Source organism: Camelus bactrianus, chromosome 12 (assembly GCF_048773025.1).
Source record: "Camelus bactrianus isolate YW-2024 breed Bactrian camel chromosome 12, ASM4877302v1, whole genome shotgun sequence".
NCBI classification, from domain to species: Eukaryota; Metazoa; Chordata; class Mammalia; order Artiodactyla; family Camelidae; genus Camelus; species Camelus bactrianus.
In genome coordinates this window covers 62,724,214-62,730,213 of record NC_133550.1, presented here as the reverse complement: position 1 = coordinate 62,730,213, position 6,000 = coordinate 62,724,214, and positions in this window count along the sequence as shown.

The window sequence follows — 6,000 nt, the reverse complement described above, 5'->3', positions numbered from 1 at the left end:
GGGTGAAAACCTACTCTGTGACTCTTGAGCCCCACCCTCACCTCACCACATACACACACAAACACACACACAGAGTTTGGAACCTTTTAAGGGGGACATTGTGGTGGAAGAGGGAGAATCTGGTGAAGAAATTTCTCGGACGACAGCTGTTATCATGCTCTGAGTCTCCACGCAACCCCCTATGGGGCAGCAGTGAGAAGACTGCTCCTTGCTAACCCCAGCCCCAGGGAGAGAGGCTTTCAAGTACATTCCCTGGAACTGGAGACCAGTGCCTGACTCATGCCTAGAATTATAGTCAGAGTCTGACTCTGGCCTGGGAGAGGGAAAAGCTGACCAGTAGCTTTGGTGGTAAAACCACAGAGGCCTGGTGATGGCCTGTGACCCGTAGCTGATCACAGCATGGGCTGCCCAGATGGGGGTTATGGAGGAGCAAGAGCTGCCTGTCCAGTAGGGCGGCCTGGACGGCAGGAAGGCCTCAGCAGAAAGATGCTAGAGGCCTGTGAGGACAGCCTCACGTACAGCCAGCTGGACTGGAACTGCATCCAGCCCAACCCTTCAGAGTCACCCCTGGCTTATTTCTCTCTCATATCCATTCTAGCTTCAAAATATATCTAGAATCAGACCACCTCTGTTGCTTGTCCTGGTCCTGTCAACCAGTCTGGCTAAGGTGGGTTACTGAAGCGGTCTCCTAACTTGTGGCCTGCTCCTCCCCTTGCCCCCTGTAGCCTTTCTTTACATAAAAGCCAAAGTGATTTTATAAAAAAGAAGTCATACTGTATCATTCCTTTGCTTAAATCCCTCCAGGGACTTCTCACCTCACACAAGGACCCTCTGATCTGCCTTCCTCTCCCCCCTCTCCTCCTCCCTGTTCGCTCTGCACAGCTGCCTTAGACCCCTTGGTGGTGTTGGGACATGCCAGGTACCCTCCTGCCTCTCCCTCTCTACAGGGACTCTTCCCTCCGACTGGAGCACTCTGCCCTCCACTTGTCCGCATGCGTCTCTCTCTCACCCCCTTCAGTTTTCTGCTTAAATGTCACCTTAACAGTGAGTCTTGTCCCCCACCCCTCCCCCACAAGCCTGCCCATTCCCTGGCACTCCCTGAACCCTCCTTAACTGCTTCATTGTCCTCCATAGACTTGACCACCATCTGACTTACTATATCTAAATACCTAATTGTTAATTTCTTCTTCCCCTACTGTAATGTGAGCTGCAAGAGGATATAGCTGTTTTCATACACTGCTGTATTTTTAGTACCTAGAAGAGTGTGTGACACGTGGCTTAATAAATATCTTCTGAATGAATGAAGGTATGAAATGAAGGATGCAGAGGGAGGAAAGGCTAATCAATCTTAAATGCCACAGAGAATTCCTGTGACATAAGGACTGAAAAATTTCCATTGGATTCAGCAGTTAAGAGGTCAGTGCTAGCCTCCCAGAGGGCAGCTTCAGTTGAAAGATAGGAATGGAATTCAGCTTATAGTGTTTTGAGGAGTTGAACAGGAAAGAAGGAAGTGGATTCAGCTGGGGAAAAATCATTTTTCAGTGTGTTTGGGTGAGGGGAGCAGGAGAAAGATTGAACAACGATCAGAGGGGCCCAGAGAAGAAGTGTTTAAAATAGAAGAGACTGGGCATCTGTGAGCTGAGAGGAGAAGCTAATAAGAAAAGAAGGTGAAGACTAGAAAGAGAGGAAGTGACTTGTGTGGGTGTTTCAGTGACACGGATGGCAGGACAGGCCTGGTAAGAGGGTTTTCTGAACTTCAGGACTGAAGGGGTGGGTGTAAGGATTGGTTGTGGACCAATCAGATCAATTCAGGCAAGAAGCTGAATCAGATCAGTTTAAAAGTCTCTCTTTTCTTGACAAGTGGAGTGAAAATCATCTTCTAAAAGTGAGAGAAAAAAGGTCAAGTTGCTTGAGGAGAGCAGCGAAGGTTTGGAGTTGTCTTTGAGGGAAACAGGAGAGCTCTGAGGACCCAGGCGACTCCCAGGTTCACAGTTGTGAATTTTCTCCAGAAGTGGTCAGTCACCCTGGAGAGAAGAAGGGAGGAGGAGGGGATTCTAACGCACTTCAGACCCAAGGTGCTAGACTGGAAGTCAGTGGGACTGCAGCGGGGAGGCAGCAGGAGGTGGTTGGAATAAGCCGAACCAGACCTTGATGTCCCACCTTCAGAAATGGTGTCATTAGGGGCACCCCAGGGTACACTCATACTCACCTCATGAGGGAGTCAGTGTTGGGGTACCTGCCATGCAGAGAGGATGGGTGCCCATCATAGCCAAAGAAGCAGCAACCACCATAAATGTGTGGCCACAACAGGGGGCAGGTGGGGAAGAGACAGACTCGTGCCTTACTCCCCTCTCTCTGTTCTAGCACCCGGGAAGAGCAGAGCTCAGAGGAGGGGCTTTGACCTGTAAGCTGCTTTGTCCCATAAGACTGAAGGAAAGGAAAGTGAAAGCGCAGAGCAGACCAGGAGGTGGGACAGCACCTGTGTGTGGCGGGGGGTGCCTTTCGAGTAATTAAGAATGGCTGACCTGTCACGGGGCAGGGAATTCGAGAGTGGAAGGAGAGTTGGGACTCTGATTAGATTGATTTAAACTTTCTCACCCCTCACATCCATGTTTTCTTTTTGTTTCATCTGTGTGCTCTACTTTTCAATGATTTCTTTGTCCCTGTCTTCCAGTTCCCAGTTTTCTTAATTTTTTTTGGAGTTGATTTTTTTTTTTATGGAAATATAGTCGGTTTACTATGTTGTGTCAGTTTCTGGTGTACAGCATAATAGTTCAGTCATACATATGCACACAAATCAAATATATCTATGGTGATTTTATCTTCTGTGTTTTGTAATTCCAGTGAATTAACAATGTCTAAAGGCTTTGCTGGTCTAATTCTGCTGACTTTTTTGTATTTGCAGGCACAGTCAGTGCCTAGTACATAGTCGATCCTCAATGTATTTATTGCATAAATGAATGAGTGAAAATATGTGGAAGATGCTGGAATAAAAAGAGCAAATGAAACATTACACAGATAAATTTACAATATAGTTCTTTAAGTCATTTATTAAAATACAAGCTGTGGGTGAAACAGGTGAAGGGGATTAAGAGGTACAAACCTTCAGTTATAAAATAAATACTCCATGGGGATGTAATATACAGTATAAGGAATATGGCCAATAATATTGTAATAACTTTCTATGGAGATGGATGGTTACTAGACTTATGGTGATCATTTCATAATGTATGCAAATGTCAAATCACTACATAGTACACCTGAAACTAACATAATATTGTACATCTATCTATATATATATATACATCTATATATATATGTATATATAAGCAGAGCACTATAAGAACATGGCCCATCCCATCCCCCTCTGCCAGCGGGAAGAGAAATGGTAGCTGTCATCTTGGGTATTCAGTAAGATGTTTCCCAAAGGGACATATACAATATGTGAAGTTTTAATAGGTGAAGTTTTTTTGTGTCTGCTTATTTTGAGTAGTAGAGCATTCATGAGAAATAGCACTTCATTTGAATTCACAATTTAAATGATATTTAAAGGTTTGCTGCAGTATTGCAAGCTTAGACATGAGTTTTACTCAGTATTGAGGTAAAAAAGTTTATTATTGGTCTGTACATCTAATGGGGAAAATGTTTGAGAATTGTAATTCATCTCCTCATCTTTCCACAGCACACCAGTTCTCTTGGCCTTAAATACAAAAGCCAGTGGGCACGAAGGGCATGCGTCCTGCTTGTGGTCTGTGAATACAGAAAGTTCTGTTGGGGGGCGAGGGGCAGGAGAGTGCCTGGTATGCTCAGGTTCCCGTCTGCTTCCAGCCAGGGCTGTGGTTGGGACTCCCTTGTGAGCCACTTCTTCAGACTGTCTGTTCCGTAATAACAATACCCAGTAACTATATTCTTTTACTGTGTGCTGGGTACCACTTCAAACATTTTGTATGTTTAATTCATGTCAGAATTGAACCTCTGACCCAATTTAGCTTCATAGTGTCACCTGTAGGGTTTTACTTTCATTATAAGGTTTGGTTGGATGATCACAGACACTTGTGCTTTCAGGCACCTGCCCATCTCAGTCAGCCTGAAGTGTGCTCTGTAACGTGTGGAGACCTTAGCATGTCAGAGACCAGGTTCCACTTAAACTCTAGCCTAAATTAAGACAGACATTAAGATAGATAATGACCGCTACCAAAGACACTTCCAGCTTCAGTTTTGATAAGGATAATCTATTGAGGAAAATTATGGTTTTTATTATTGGTGGAACCATAACTATGGTTTAAAATTTGATAATGAGTGTCCCTTACCTATTTTATAATCCATTCTGATTCATTTTTGTGGCCTGAAAGTCTTCAGCTATTCCACTTAAAGATTTTTTTAAGGAAAAACACATTTAAGTGTGTCCATATCTCCATTTTTCTGAGAAATTAAACCATTATATCCAATTTATATCAAAAGAAGTAGTAAATATACTTGGCATATTTCATAGCTGTATTTTCCAAATATGTTTTCTTATTTTAACACTTGGATATAATATATACTACAGTTAAATATAATGATAGATGACTTAAAAATTCTCAGAACTTACAACTATGTTTATACACACACACATACATACACACACATACACATGCATACACACACATACACATGCATACACACACTTAACACACACAGATCATAGGGAGATTATAGCTATACTAATTTAATATGATTATTTGGGGCTTTATACTGTAAGGCAAATTAAGATTTTCATATCAAATATGTTATTTAAGTTTCACATTAAATATCCATTTTAAATTAATGGCTTGTCTACTTTAGACTAATATATTAAAGAGCAATTCAAATCACCCCTCTATGTTAATAATTTATAACTGTGGCCTTTTAGCAAAATGGCCTTATTATCTTCAGATCATATTTCCTTTGATTAACATAATTACTAAAGTAGCAAGCAGCCCCTTTGGTTATACGATTTTAAACTACAGAAAGAAGTATTTTGGCATCCATCTTTTGTCATGCTTGCCAGCTCTCTGCTTTGTAGCTGTAATTGGATACTACGTATCAGACCAACAGGGGAATTGATCACAGCAATAGCTCTGCTGGAATATAACACCCATTGTTAGATTCACAATATAATAGAATATAAAGTAATTTTCAGTGATTATATACCTGAAACAAGGCAGTGGAATTACTGAAAAATGAAAAACAGTTACCAGTATTGGACTGTTCCTATCTGTAGGCAAAGTCTCTCAACTCAGAATTAAATTTGAAGTCCTCTTTAAAAAATGACTTCATCATCATCTCCAAACTAGCAAAAACAGTTTCAGTACCTTCGACAGCATAGCTGTTTCTCTTTTGTCCTTAGGCTCAAAACATGGAGGTGTGCTGTTCTTCTTTTCCTTGCTTCAGGCATTTTGGTGATAGCCTGTATTTAAATTTTCTGTCTGATGTCTTACACAGGGAATAAGCTTCTTCCTAAAGATAACTATCAAGAATAACCAAACCAACTTTAATATGACTGACATTTCAAGGTCCTATTTTGCATTAATCAAGTATAGAGCAGGTGTAAAGCATTGTACAATAAAGAGACTGGGTACAGTGTCATAATTTGATACTGGGCTTCCCATCCAGTGTCTGCTGGATAGATACTTGAGAACAAAGCTTTTTGACATTCAGGTTTAAATTGAAAGAAAATGAGAAACTGGCAAGCCAACCAGATTAATTCACTCTGTACTCCTCTGCCTTTTCAGTGGAACTCAGAGAAATTCTCTCCCAGAGAAAGTTGGGACGCCCTCATGAAAAAAATCCCTTTAGTGTTTACAGAGTATCCATTTATGTGCTTTGTGTTCAAACATAAAAAGACAAATTTCTTGCTGTTCTCCTTCAAATCCCCACAAGCTCTCCTGGACTTCAGAAAAATTTCCATAAATGCTGTCTGTTCTTTATATGAATCCAAGAAAAAAAATCTACCTCAGTCCCCTTCCTGGGAGAAGATGG